The sequence below is a fragment of the Scophthalmus maximus genome, chromosome 19 (assembly GCF_022379125.1).
Source record: "Scophthalmus maximus strain ysfricsl-2021 chromosome 19, ASM2237912v1, whole genome shotgun sequence".
NCBI classification, from domain to species: Eukaryota; Metazoa; Chordata; class Actinopteri; order Pleuronectiformes; family Scophthalmidae; genus Scophthalmus; species Scophthalmus maximus.
Genome location: NC_061533.1, coordinates 3,517,471 through 3,531,748, shown reverse-complemented (window position 1 = coordinate 3,531,748; position 14,278 = coordinate 3,517,471).

Sequence of the window (14,278 nt, the reverse complement as noted above, 5' to 3'; positions counted from 1 at the left end):
GGAAAATAAAAACAACCCCAGGTTCCTCTTCAGCACTGTAGCCAGGCTGACTGAGAGTAAAAGCTCTACTGAACAGTCTATTCCTCCAACTCTAAGTAGCAATGATTTCATGAGTTTCTTTACTAATAAGATTATTACCATCAGAGAAAAAATTTACCAGCTTCTTCCCACTAATGGCACATGGTCCAGTACTGTAGGTTCTGAACCAATAGTATCGCCTAATTTTTATTTAGAATGCTTCTCCCCTATAGATCTGGCTGAGCTGACTTCACTTGTCACTTCATCCAAGTCATCAACCTGTCTTTTAGATCCTATTCCATCAAGGCTATTTAAGGATATATTACCTTTAATTAATAATTCCATATTAGATCAGATCAATTTATCTATATTGACAGGCTATGTACCAAAGGCCTTTAAGGTGGCAGTAGTTAAACCTCTGCTCAAAAAACCAACTCTGGACCCAGATATCTTAGCTAACTATAGACCCATATCAAACCTCCCCTTTATCTCTAAAATCCTTGAAAAAACTGTTGCTAACCAGTTATGTGACTATTTACACAGGAATAGTCTGCTTGAAGACTTTCAGTCAGATTTTAGAAAACATCATAGTACAGAAACAGCACTACTGAAGGTTACCAACGACCTTCTCATGGCCTCAGACAGTGGATATGTTTCTATTCTCGTCCTTTTAGATCTTAGTGCTGCATTTGATACCATCGATCACAAAATTCTGTTACAGAGACTAGAACACATTGGGATTAAAGGAACAGCACTAGAATGGTTTAAGTCCTACTTATCTGATAGATTTCAGTTTGTTAACGTTAATAACAAATCTTCCATGCATACAAAAGTGAGACATGGAGTACCACAAGGTTCTGTACTGGGACCGATACTTTTCACTCTTTATATACTTCCTTTAGGCAATATTATAAGAAAACGCCGCATCAATTTCCATTGCTACGCTGATGATACCCAGCTGTATTTATCTATAAAGCCAGATGAAACTAATCAGGTCGACAAACTTCTGGATTGTCTTAAAGACATAAAGGCCTGGATGACTTATAATTTTTTACTTCTAAACTCAGAAAAAACTGAGGTCATTATACTCGGCCCTAAACACCTCAGAGAAACATTATCTGATCATATAGTTACTTTGGATGGCATTACCTTGGCCTCCAGCTCTACTGTGAGAAACCTTGGAGTTACCTTTGACCAGGACATGTCCTTTGACTCACACATAAAACAAGTCTCTAGGACAGCCTTCTTTCACCTGCGCAATATCAAGAACATTAGAAACATCCTCTCTCAAAAGGATGCTGAAAAACTAGTCCATGCTTTTGTTACTTCTAGACTGGACTACTGTAATTCATTACTGCTAGGATGCCCCAATAAGTCTGTGAAAAGCCTCCAGCTAATCCAAAATGCCGCAGCTCGAGTTCTGACAGGAACTAGAAAAAGAGATCATATTTCTCCAGTGTTAGAATCTCTGCATTGGCTTCCTGTAAAATTTAGAATAGAATTCAAAATACTGCTCCTAACCTACAAAGCCCTTAATAATCAAGCTCCATCATATCTTACAGAGCTCCTAGTTTCATATTATCCCAATAGATCACTTCGCTCTGTAAATGCAGGATTACTTGTGGTTCCCAGAGTCTGTAAAAGTAGAATGGGAGGCAGAGCCTTCAGCCACCAGGCTCCTCTCCTCTGGAACCAGCTCCCAGTTTGTGTCAGGGATGCAGATACCCTGTCTACATTTAAAGTTAAACTTAAAACCTTCCTTTTTGATAAAGCTTATAGTTAGAACTGCTCAGGTGTTTAATAAACCATTTCTTTATTATGCTGTTATAAGCCTAGACTGCTGGGGGAACTTATATCATGAGCATCTTTCTCCCTCTCCCGTTCTCTCCTTCTCCCTCTTTCTCTCCCTTTATATCTCTCTCCTTCTCCCACCTTTTCAATCTCTCTCTCTCTCTCTCTCTCTGCCCCCATGTATCTACATTACATGTCACTAACTCTGTTTTCTCTCTCCCCTAGTAGATCTGACCCCAGATCTGCAGGATCCAAACCCGTCATTATTATTATTACTATCATTATTATTAATAACATCATTGTATTTATAAGTATCAGTTTTCACTAATTATAAGTATCAGTCTGGTAGAAATTAAAGCAACTGTTATACTACCCCCCCCATCCCCCGATATGTTTACAGTACATGTCACTAACCCTGTTTGTGTTTTCTATCTCTCCTAGTGTATCTCTGACCCCAGAGCTGCAGGACCCAAACCCGTCATTATTATTATTATTGCTATTATTAATATTAATATTAATATCATCACTATATAATGACAACAACATAATTGTATTTTTTAATTATAAGTATCAGTCTGGTAGAGATTACAGCGGCGGTTGTACAACTGTCCTCTCTCTCTCTTCTCTCCTACTGTCTCTCCTCCCACCCTCTTTCTGCCCACCTCTCCTCTCTTCCTCCTCTCTCTCCTCACCCCAACCGGTCGAGACAGATGACCGCCCACAACTGAGTCTGGTTCTGTCAGAGATTTCTTCCTGTTAAAAGGGAGTTTTTTCTCTCCACCGTCGCCAAGTGCTTTGCTCATTGTGGGATTTGTTGGGTTTTCCCTGTAATATTGTAATATTGACCTCACTATGTAAAGTGCCTTGAGACAATGTATGTTGTGATATGGCGCTATACAAATAAAATTGAATTGAATTGAATTGAATCTCCACCGAGAGTCGTCTGAACGGAGCACAAATCAATGCAAAAAAAAGGTGTGTGGCTGGCTGCAACCACACACACACACACACACACACACACACCTCAGTCATCAATAACTATTCATATGCCCCATCCAGTGGGAAATGACCAATTTTCTTGTGGAGAAAGCTGTGACAGCTCTTCTTCATCATGAGATAAAATCCCACAGGAATCACAAACTGAAGATGTCCAAGCACCAGGATGTGGAATTTTTTCATCTTTAAAGCAGTTTCAGACTGGTTCGCTCTCACCACGCTGTGGCCTCCCGAGGCGTTGTGGTGAGAAGCATGATCCTTTGTCCTCTAAAAAGTCTGTCGTCATTATCTCTGCACATCTTCCCCAGAACACTCTTTTAAAAAGGTTTTTAGTTGGAGAGAAAACATTTTTAAGAATAATCACCGCTGCAACAGCCTTACAACAAAATAAACATGTTAAAATGCTTTTTTTGTTGTTGTTGCTGAAAACATAGAAATTCAAACCACATTTGCTGAACATTTACCTGAACCCTTTTTGGGGGGTGGACAAATCAACATAATATGTTTCCTAGGAAATGAGCAGCGTTGCCATTTGTCTAACTCCATTCGTTTTGGTCAAGCAACCGTTTTCATCTCGAAACCAAACGCTCATCGAAGTGACTGCGCGTGCGGATGCAAACCCCACCGGGCCCCGGCTGACACCGTCCTCACTGGAGTATCAGCTGCGTTGTGAGTTCTGTGTGCATGGCAGCTCTGGCTCCACACACCACTGGAGCTGGTGCTCATTCACTCAGTGGAGTCGATTCAGCCTCACTGCATGCCCCCCACCCCCTCGCCGTCCCCTGCAGCACACAGCTTCTCTTTAATTTGCGTCATTAGATGAAACCGTGAAGCGACTGGAGCCACTGAATCCGAGAGTGTGTCATGAAGGCTCTCTGCTTATACACTCTTAATGCTATCATCCCCATTGCATTCCACTTCCATAACAGAGAGACGCTGTACTTTTTTACTCCTCTTCATTTAGAACTGTCATCACTTAGATTTTACACCCAAAACCTACGAGCGGCTTCTAAAATTGTGTTGCATTAATATAGTTTCAAGGCCATGCATATATATGGAGGGATTTGCGTGCTGTCACCAATGAGGATTGTAAAAGTTCAAACTCCAACAGCAACAAAGCTAACAAGAGAAAAATTACTATTTTTAATCAAATTTTATGAAGTGCATCTCTAAATCATTTTTTAGGACCTTGGGTGCTCGATAATGTAACACGGTGGGACATGCCATTCTGCAATATAAGTACTTTTGAATACTTTGATTTGTTCAAGAATTTTTACATTGTGCTATTTTTTGAAAATGCATCCCACCACTGGCAGTAAATTAATTTCATAGATAAAACATAGATTGTGCCAGTGAAAAGTAAAAGCAGGTCTTATCATTTATTATTTTTCTATATTTATTTATATTTTTATTTTTTGTAAATCTGTCTCTAATATATTTCCTTTTATCCTTTTAGTCACATACTGAATTTACCTTTAACTAACCCCACTAACAGTAAATATACTTCTGTTGCTGGGAGAGTTACGTGCATGTTGTAAATCTTTGGTGTTCAACAGAAAATCGATGACACTGCTGAGAAAAATGTCAGATTTCATGTTTTGTTTTCTAACATCAGTCCTGAGATTTCTTCATGTTGACGCATCTTCCATTGGGGGAGGACAGGTGCGTTTGTTTTATACATGGATTTGACATCACCGGCGGGGCGGTTCTTGACCGACAGGCATTATAAATGATGTGTTGGAGCTTATAAAATATGTATTCTCGCTACAAATCACTCTTTCAATCCACTGATGGTTCGAACGGCAAACCGAGGCGACAGCTGGTTCGGATGCGGAGTGCCGACTCCGCCCTCCGAGCGCGTGTCGGTGTGCGCCGGATCGAAGCAGAAGCGCTCCCTCGGGAGAACGCCTTAAAAACACCAGCTGCTTACTGCGCATGTCACACGACGAAACGAACTTCCGGGCGGGGTTTGAAAAAACTAAAGATTATCAAGTGGTTTCTGTGAGTATTTACATGTTTAATCTTTAATAATTAATTTGATGAAAAGTTGAGGAGGAGAAGTGCATTCATAAATGTGTCTGCCAACAACAAAAAACAAGCTAAATGTTTGTAGCTATAGCTAAATATAGCTAAATCGTTTCCACAGGTGTGGGGCAATAAAGCTAACTAGTTCAATTAGTTAGCTTGTGATTAGCATGCTAGCATGTCCTCATTGGTAATGTTGGCTAACTGTAGCTCCTCCAAGTTAAAAGTTGGTGACTGACGAGTTACAGTGATGTTCAAGCTAACATGGCGGTGAGATGCACTGACTCACCCTGTTTCATGTCCAGTGAGTTCAGCTTGTGTTGTGATACTTGTCTGGTAGCCAACGTACAGATTTCAGTTGTATATGCTTCCCCCTTAAAAAGTGAAAATGTTTCAACTGAAATATATCTGTTATGGTTATTATATACAAAAGCAAAATGACAAGGACATATTCCATTTGGTCGGAGGTTGTTGGTGTTGTAATTAAGTTCTTTTGTTTGCGTTTGGTCATGAGAAGGTGGACAATAGCCTAAGAAAGAATTAGTTAAGGATCGATGGAGGATAAAATACGAGTGTACTCTACAGACAGAAATAGTATATTGTTATGAATAAATATCAGGCATATGTAGTTTTTTATTTCTTTTAACGTATTATATGTAAGTTGACCAGATATAAGTTTTACGATTGTTTGTCGGATGTTTGTTCGATGTTTCCTCTTGTTTTGTTTTGTACATGGTTGTGGGTTTTTGTTTTGTTAATGTGGGTAGAATATATTGAGAGAACTGAATAACACCTTTTAATAATAAAATGATAAATTATGTGCTTTTTAATTTTTATTGTAAAAAAATAAATATATATATATATATATATATATATATATATATATATATATATATATATATATATATATATATATATATATATATCAGGACTGTTGAGGGTCCAGATTAATCATAGATAGGATATAATCTTTCAGTGTTTGACTACTGATGGCAAAAACAGAATTCAGACTCCATTATTTAAGTTAATTGGTTAGAAATCGACTACTAATTAATCTATTTTGATAGTTGATTATTTTTCAAGTAATTTTTCTGTGGGAAAAAGTCAAAATTCTCTGATTTCAGCTTCTTCAATGTGAATATTTTCTGGTTTCTTTGCTCCTCTACGACAGTAAACTGAATATCTTTGGTGTGTGGACAAAACAAAACATCATCCTGGGGTTTTTCTGGCCCTGAGAAGAATAGTTTTTGCACACTTGGTCGTGCACTTTGCATCATCCTGGAAAATTGTTTCGGCGAACGTCTCTGGTAGAACACGTTGACGATAGAAGGAAAAGTCCTGTCTGCTCATCTTTTTTCAGGGAATATGCACTTTCCCTACTTTCTCCCCCAGTGCAGCTCATTAGCTTGACTGCCTGTCAGTCCACTGTGCTGCAGTCTGCCCTCATCAGTCAGTTGGCGAGTTCCAGACAGTTGTCAGTTCCACAGGATGTGATGTGTATTTTCTGAGAGTATATTGTGTTTGCAGGGGGGAAACACTCGCTCAGACGCCAGACGGACGCTCGTCGGACCCGACCTGGAAGAAGATGATCAACACCCAGGCTGTGTTACACAAGGTATGAATAAAGGATCATCAGTGTGTTCGACTGGCATTTCTAGTTTCTCTAAACCTGACCAAAGGTTATTCACATTGTGAAATGTGTTCAGACTGACTTGTTCAGAAACTTGCTCTTGTCAGTCTGTTCTTTTTCACTGGGTTGCCACTGACAACAGGCGAGAGTTCATGTGATGCCACTCATTTGTCATGTGGAGCTCCACTGGATATCTTTCTTTTCTTTCCCTCCCATTTCGCACATCTGATTTTGCTGTGTGTTTCTTTGTATCACTGTTTGTTTCAACTTCTCCTAAAATAATTTTAGTTTTGAGAGTTTTTTCTGTCATTGCTCTTCCTACGCTTAATGCCAACTACTGTACCTGCTCAACTGTCTACAGGACACTATGTTGCCGAAGTGGTATCTGGTGCTTTAGTATCTGAGTAGGTTAATGGGTACAAGTCTGAGTACATGAGCACAGTATCGGATCCGATAGAATTCATTGGCAAAGGTTGGATTTCACCTCATTACGAGTGCACATCTCCTGTAAACAAAGCTCAATCAGTTACCAGTAGTGGATTAAGAAGTGGACTAAGAGGCAAGTAAGTGTTAAGAAATTATAAAAAAATTATGGGAAACCAAACTAAATGTGGACTACTTGTGACATGAAGTGGATGTTATTTTTATTTTTTTGTCATCTGAAGCAAGTTGGCTGTGTTTCCACAATCTCTTCCAACGAAAAGCTGTACCTCCCTCATTTAAATTGAATTTTAACACTAAGCTCTTGTTCTCTTTTCCAAGTACAGTCAACCTGCACAGCCTCTTATCTTTTTTTTTCAAAGTATGCGAAAAGTAACATTGAATTAGAATGAAGCCAAAGTGAATCTGCGCCCCCCGCCCCCAAAAAAAAGTTTGCACAATCTCAGTTACATGGATTAGAAGGTCAGTTTGTTTGATATCCTTTTTATTTGTTATGTTTCTTCTTGTGGCAAAAGTTTCATCCTTTATACCACATTCCTCAACAGACTGTGCAAAACCCCCCCCCCCCCAACAGTTGCTCATGCAGGTTTGTGAAATACGACAAACGGGCATTAATATTGCAACAACTTTAAGGAATGAGGTTACTTGATATCTTGAGGCAATCAGGATGTCATCTATTACTGTTTCAGGAACTCGCTCCTCTTAATATTTCATCATTTGGTGTAAAGACTCGGCGACATGGTAAGTAATTGAGTGCTTGAGGAGGTCATCACACATCACTGTTGTTTTACTCCTGGGTTCACTTCTTCTAATTGGCTGAAAAATTTGTATATTCTCAGAATATTTTCTATTAAGAGAGCAATCCATCACATTCACAAAGCACTTGGTCAAAATTCTATGAGCAGGGCAGAGGCTGTGTGAGAATACAGATGCAAATTCAAAAGGCAAGAAAAAAGAAAAGGAAAAAAAGTCCTGACATATGTGAAAGGAAGAAGATTAATGCTCCGGCAACAGAAAAAAAAGACTACACATCACAGGCTCTGGAAGTACATTATACAAATGCATCTGCTCTACTGTATATTAATAGTGTAGCAACCATCTGGACACATTGATGCCAATTTTCTTTTAAAGCTATTTTTTTCGCACGGGTGTCTCATTTATAATGTTGGTATTCAATGCTCGGCTCCTATGAACTGAGTAAGCAAGAAGAGTGTTTATTACCTCAGCTCGGCGTCGATGACACGTCTATAGGTTGAAAATGAACCTAATGAAGCAGTGAGTCACATTGTGTCTTACACAACTATGCCCGAGCCTTTTGCGATGCCTGTTCACGTGAATTTTGTGCCGATAGACGATGATGTTTGTGGTTGATCATGGTCAGAGCGATAGCTGTTGCCTATTAATTAATATTATAATAATTGCCCAGCCACATATGCCATCTCTCCCTAACTGATTTTGACCTTACGCCTGTTCCTGACCAGGCGTAATATTTACGTCCGGTCTTGGCGAGGAGAATTCTTAAGCCTATATGGTGCAACAGGCGTAACCATGCGGCCGGACTTAGAATGTGAAGTTACGACAGACCAGGCTTCAGACCAGTTGGTGTAACCGACCTCTAATACTTTACCACTTCAGAAAAACAAAAGAACAACATCCATTGAGCGGCAGTTCTGTGGAAAGGCTAGATGAGAGAGAGGTCAGAGGCTACTCGCTGCTGAATATCTGCTGAAATGATGTGACGCATTCATGTCAACATGGAGCAGAGACTAATGTTAGCAACATCTTGGTGAATCCATGCCACGAAGAACAAAGGCTGGGCACTGAGACACTTCCCTTCCCAGTAATCGGTGGGGTGCTCTTGCTCGGTGAATGCATGTCCTTCACATGTCAGAGATTACGTGAAAGCTGTAATTGCCTTTGTGTTATGAGAGAGAGCCCCATAATGCATCATGCCAGACCAAGCTCTAAGCAGGTAGCAAACAATTTCAAAAGGACATTTGTGTAGCTCGGCAAAAACGCCCCAGAGGTTGTCTGTTCTGTGATGTATATTTTAAAGGTTTGCATAACCTTTGGATGTTATACTTGCTACCTCTGAAACCACAGTGTAATTTCGTCAAATGAAATGGAGATGTTAAATATCGTTATATGAAGAAGTATTCCTTGACCTTTCAAAGCGTCTCCTTTTTTTTTTATCACCTTAGATGTTATTAATGGCTTTGTCAGATACGCCAGTTGATATAACTGATCATTAGGGCTCAGTGAACGGTTTCGTACATTGTACTTAACCTGACGGTCGGCAGTTTGACACATCAAGTTTTTTTTTTAGGGCCGACGTTGCATCATGAATTAATGAGTTTAGTGTGAGCAACCAACGAAACGAGCAGCAGGAACAATAACAAACCAAAACCAATTTAAAAGCTTGATATTTGGAAAATTTGCTGCAAGCGGGAAAGCAAGTGATACAAGTCTGATGGAGCATAGCTGAAACACGCTTACGCATTCTCTTGCGGTAAGTGTTAAGATGGAGGACAAGAAGCTGCAAGTTGTTCCACTGCTGATGGAAGCATTGCAAGGCTTCTCTTTAATTGAGATTGCTGTCACTGACCAGCGCCTGACGTAATATAAAAAAAGGTCCAAGCACCAGCAGTCCTCTGTGTAACATAAAGTAGTCTTAATTAAATGTCATGGTTCTGACGTGGTACGACCCCTTGTGTGAAAACCACTTTCAGCTATAAAGTGAAGGGTGAAGAAGCTCTCTGTGATATATTCCAGTAACTAGCCCCAGGAACATGTACTGTACGGTCTACTGTACATCTAAATGGAAATCTAATTTTTGCTTGAAGAGAGAGCACATGGGGCTCTATATGTTAGGATAATGGTGTAAATGCTCGGAAGGTGCCATCACCCCTGTAATTTCACTGTGGCTTCATGTCCGTGGTATATCATCGCCATGTCTAAGTAATACGTGGGGGCTTCTAATCTTAGCCTCAAAAAGATGTATCCAGATTACACTGTTGAGGCACATTGAGATAATTACACAGCGACTAAAACTAAATCATCGCTCAATCAAGCCATTTTATAAGCGCAAAGTCGTACAGTAGCTTGTCGGACTGGAGCACAGGCTAAATGGCTCATATTCAGTGATTACTTTTTTTTAAATATAAACTCTGATAATTATTTTTTAGCTATTAGGATTACCATAGAAATGTCTCTCTCTCCTGCAGGATGTCTGTTTTCCACTGAACAGCCAGACTGTTAATTCCAAGCCAGGCGTTTACATGAGCTCCAAATTGTGCGATTGTTTTATACAAAATGTACCAGATTGCAGACAATTACACAGATTTTTAGTGGTTTACACGTCAGATAATATAATACAGGCAATTGTCAGTGTAACATATGGTTAGTTTGTTTCTTAAATTAAGTTTGCCTAGATTTCCATAAATGCCCTAATGCCAATTCACACTCTCATTCCAGCAGGTATTTTGTTTAGCAATTTTTTTACCATTAGTTCTGCTGAAATATGTTTCAGAAAAGCTGATGGTTGAGTAAAACGTTGATTTCTGCCGTTTGATGTCGTAGCGATGCATTTTCCCATGTGTTGTGGGCATGTCTGTGCAGTATGTGCCGGTTCTTGCTGGACAGAATAGTTAGCTGCAACCGCTCCTGCTCCTCATCTGTCTCGCCATTCCTCCCCCAGGGAACCGGGTCGGCTCGTTGCAACAGCTTTCTCTCCTCCTCGGCAGCACCAAGGTATTGCTGACTCCGACGAAATGAGCTTAAAAAAATGCCCTCGGCGGTTTTATATCGCGGCTTCTTGCAGACATATTCACTTCAGCTGTTTTGTGACTAGTTGACTAAATGGCTGTGATTGCCTTCCGTGGCACATTTGTGAGCAGTCTAAATACAAAAAAAGCGAGTGAAGTGGTAATGTTGAGCCAACAAACGGAAATCCTTCCAGTTTTTAAAGCACTAGCCTCTCCGAGGTCAGCCCAAGGAACTGGCAATTACTGTGTGCTGCTTTGCTGTCTTGTATTTAGAACTGTTTTAAAGTCAAGTTTATGTATTAACCAGTGATGTTATTTAGAATATCCAGGCCAATAGTCGCAGGCAAAGCCAAAATATACTAATGAGGCAGAAGACTAACAAAACAAGTTGCAAGACATAGCTCCAGAGCAGCAGTGTTGGACACTAAGGTTCACCACTTTGGATCAGGCTACAGCTTCTAAGTCTACTGGAACGCCGCAACAGCTTATTGAATTATTTATATTACGAAGGATGAATCCTGAGTTTCCCTCTCGTGCCACCATAAAGTTAACATTTTTAAATTAAATGTCTCCTCAGCTGCCTGGTGACTTTGTCCGTTTTTATATACAGTCTATGCTCCTGACAAATGGCAGCCATCTTTGTTACTGAGGCACCAAGTGGGCAAAGGCAATGCTGCGGACTTCTCAGTGTCTCAGGATTTTAAATGCACCTAGGCAGCATATTGTTATTTTATTCAAACATTTATGATAATGAGAGTGTAATGGTTCCGTTCCTCCACTTAAGTAGTCGTGCAAAATATGTTATCTGCATTATTCATTTTTATGCTTGCAATCTTTTGAGGAATCTTTTCTTAGTTTTTTTTCACAAAGGGTGAGAAATTAATGATCACAAATGAGCAGCCTGAATCTTAATAATTTCTCATTAATATAATACACAAACTCCCATTTATGAGGAGAAATTAGTCAGTGGAAAGAAAGTTCAAATATGCACCAGTGTGGACAGTAACGGTGTCTGGAGGCATCGAATGTGCACAGATCCACACGAGTCCACTATTGTCTTCATATTTGCAAAACTGATGAAATCCTCATTCGCCTCAGCTGTATTATGTTCTGTGCTAATGAGCCAGTGTTTCCGTACTAATATGTATTTAAGCTACTGTAGTGAACATGGCAAACGTTGACACCTGTTAAACATCAGCATGTTAGCATTGCCAACGTGAGTTCATGGCACAAGTTAAAGACAATAATTTGTAGGTATACAACGATATTGTGTTGGTGACTCACACGGACCCAATCGTTACAACTACAATTAACTTAAAATGTAAGTAAAATATGAAAAACGAGACAATAAACAATACCAGCAATTAGACCAGCACAGTTTTAACATTAAATATTACACAATGAGCTTGATTGCATATGGACAGTCTCACAGTACAGACTGACAGAGCTGCTAGCAAGGCTGTAGACTCGTCTAGTTTGTTTTCCTGTTTTATTGTAAAGTAATTATTAACAAAATACTGTCCACTGTTTCCTTGTGAAAGTCAAATTGAAAAATCATCTAATCATTTTGGTACCAACGATGCACTCTGATGGGAATAAATTACCAGTGTGTAGGATTTAGTGGCATCTATTGGCGAGGTTGCAGATTGCAAAACAAATAACAAAAAATCATCTGGAGCCAGTGTTTGGTTTGTCCATTCTGGGCCGCTGTAGAAACACATTGGTGCAACATGGGGGACTCTGTGGAGATATCAAGGCCACATTTTAAGATCATAACACCCAACAATTCCAAGGTTCAGGTGATGAAAGCATAAATATAAAATTAAATTTGTAAGTCCCACACACTGGCCTTTTAAATCGTAGCACATGAAATTGGATATATATGTAGATCATGAATGTGTGAACGCTGGGTGGTGTTTTCAGCTTGCACCGTTGAATAACACTTTTCTGTCTGGAGATTAATGTGTAGCTGGTGAGGCCAGATGATTATGAGCTCATGTCATCATGTTTCCTCTTAATCCTTTGATATGAGATATGTTTTGTGAGGACAGTGGCAAATCTAAAATTGCTAGTATACCCTGTGATGTGTTTCTGTCACGGAAAACGGCCCTACCAGTAAAAATAATATTTAATAATTTTAGTCCTCTAACCCTATAATGAATGTATTGGGTTAGGGATTATGTTACAGCAGTCAGTGATGTGAAAGAGTTTTTATACTTCCAAGATTATAATTTATTGGGTTCTTAAAGGTGTCAGAGATTCTTAACATTGACATATTGATGTCACATCATCATTGTCTGCAAACTGAGTCAGTGAAAGGTTTAAAGTCAGATTCTGCCTTATTTTACTGTAGTCTTGAACATTGTCATCATCAGACCTCTTAAATCGTTTCAGAATGACTTATGATGGTATACTAACTTTAGATGTCGATGATAAAATATTTCAGTACTTTAGTGAAATCCTCTGCCTGTATTAAAAACAGTCTTTTGGACAAAATGTTTTCCATAACGACGCAACTTGGGATTTATTTTGCAGCAGCCCTCATCTTTTGACGTCATTCATTAATAATTTGACCTTTCGTTTTAAGTACCATGCAAACGTTTTTCAGGAAAGTGCTCTGCAGATAAAAATGGGAAAGAACAAAGTACTGTAATCTTGGTTGAATGGAGTAAATCAGAGCAGGACTCACAGGATCATTCACTTCAGATGAAGTCTTTCTTTTTACAAAGGCTTCTATTTTTTTAGCACTCAACATACAGTACTTCATAACTATACCATTTCTCTTAAAAAATGGACGCAATGCAAAATGAGGAAAACATTTTGATTTTCACTTGTGCTGTAAGTACAATTATATGGGAAGCCTCTGAATTAACTTTCAGATTAGGTGATAATAAAATTAGATTAATAAAATGAAACACTCAACTAATATATTTAGGCAAAAATATATTCCAACATTATGCAAATGACATGCATCTGGATTTGCAAGTAATCCCCAATTTCACCGGTGTTGAATTAATAAAGTTTTATCTTGCATCTCCTGAATGTTGAATACGAATTATAATAATACAATAATACGTACAATAATTGAACGTCCAATGATCTGCATTTTCAGAACAACGTTTATTATTTGTCTTGGCAAGACCGAATTATAGACGAGGATAAAATCACAGCTGTATTGTCTCCCGTGTTGGCATACAATGTTTTGAAGGAGACATTTGTTAAGGTTATTCATAATTTCTGACAACAGCAATATGTGACTGATATCATTAATTTAATCATAAAGATATATTCTATAATATAATAAATTCACCCCCCACACATATACACAAGATATGTTGCTGGCTCCAAGACTCACTGTAAGATTGGCAGGTCTGCAGTATGAACCTCGGCATATTCCCTGACGCTTCTCTCTTAATATAGTGACTCAGTGGTTTTGAATCCTCCTCACAGTGCTCTCACTTGGCTTTGGGATTTAAGAGCTTAGCGGTGTTCAAAGATTCATCTGTAGATTTCATCAGTTGCTGATAAAAGTTTTTATTGGCACACAGAATGCATTGTGTGGCATAATGTCCTTGACTTTGTCCCCACTGAAAGCAAATTACTGTGCCAGGGA